Source organism: Acanthopagrus latus, chromosome 7 (genome assembly GCF_904848185.1).
Source record: "Acanthopagrus latus isolate v.2019 chromosome 7, fAcaLat1.1, whole genome shotgun sequence".
NCBI classification, from domain to species: Eukaryota; Metazoa; Chordata; class Actinopteri; order Spariformes; family Sparidae; genus Acanthopagrus; species Acanthopagrus latus.
Genome location: NC_051045.1, coordinates 14,558,707 through 14,560,146, shown reverse-complemented (window position 1 = coordinate 14,560,146; position 1,440 = coordinate 14,558,707).

The following is a 1,440-nucleotide window of genomic DNA, read 5'->3' as shown; positions in this document are numbered from 1 at the left end:
GCCACGGGAACCGAGTATTATGCAAACGAGTGGCCTACCTCAGGTCATTAAGATGCCCTCACTCAGCAAAACTGGCACATCTGTGTGCGCTGATCAGCCTGGCCCTGTGGTTGGTGGAGGGATGATAACTGCACGCTAATTAAAAAGCCATTCATTGGAGTGAAAGGCCAATTAAAGGCCTAATATTTGATAAGGCTCTCAGTTCACTCAGCAGCAAGCCCACCTGGGAAGTATTTATTAAATGTTAATGGAGACTGTAATTAATATCCAGGGCAGATTAACGTGCAACTGAATATCATTCACATTCACAGTGAGATGGAAGCAGGAGGGAGAGAGACAGAGAGAGAGAACACATACAAATGAGAGACAGATATGTAACTCAGCACTTTGCTCTGGTAGGCAGCCACGAACACAAGAGGCTCTTATACAGGTTTGTCATCAATCCAGAGCGGCGCTGCCGCTGCAGAGCATGACGATTCCATTTCCACAGACTGCGAAAAAAAAAAAATGTAGCAGAAATCTTCTGATTCTGTGTCGCGCTGCATTTTCTAAATATAGCAGCCACTTAGATCTTGATAATTGGGTGCTTGTGTGTCTGTATATTGATATTCACACTGATGGGCCACGTGAACGAAGCGTGTATGAGTGTGTGTGTGTCTCTGTAGTTGTTTCTGAAGCGATATTTTATCCTAGATGATCATATCTAGTGAATGCTGTGCAGTAATACATATGAATATGTTGTCATGATTCGAGTGTTGAGTGCTGTACAATAGAGTGAATGGAATCAAAAAATGAACATGTATTTTCGAATGATTCTGTTGTTGAGCAGAAGATGTGCTTTGACCAGATTGTCCTAAGAGACCAAGCTGGCACAGAATGACGGGGCAGTTACATCTATTCAGGAGCCTCGGCTCCACATTTGAAATTCGCTTAAATCTCTGGTCATTCTGTATTTTTGCACACCTTTACCTCACTAATGGAGCTTAGCCAAAGTTGAATCCTGATGACTTTCTTCACGCTCACTTACCAGCTGTTCATAGGTTCTTCCACTGACCTCATCAGAAGTCTTGCTCCACATCACATCCATCCAGATCTTCACCTGTGCTTAACTGTCTCATCATGATATGGATATTTCTATCCAGTTTATGGTGTGAGTACTCTGTTTACATAAAGGCCTAACGGTTCCAACATGGCGTCTTCCCCTGTGGTGTGGCAATCCTTGTATTAGCACAATGCCGCTTGCCTTATCTGATTGAGTCAGAGATACATGGACGCACGCAATTTGTTCACAACTTCATGCTTAGACACCTTAAAATAATTGAGAGATATATGTTTCGAACCTTTAATGTCTATTATTTTCATGTAGTCTTCATGACGTCTGCCGACGAATGACCTGAAACAAAACTTCAAAACACACCTGTGTGTTGCAAGGCCATTATT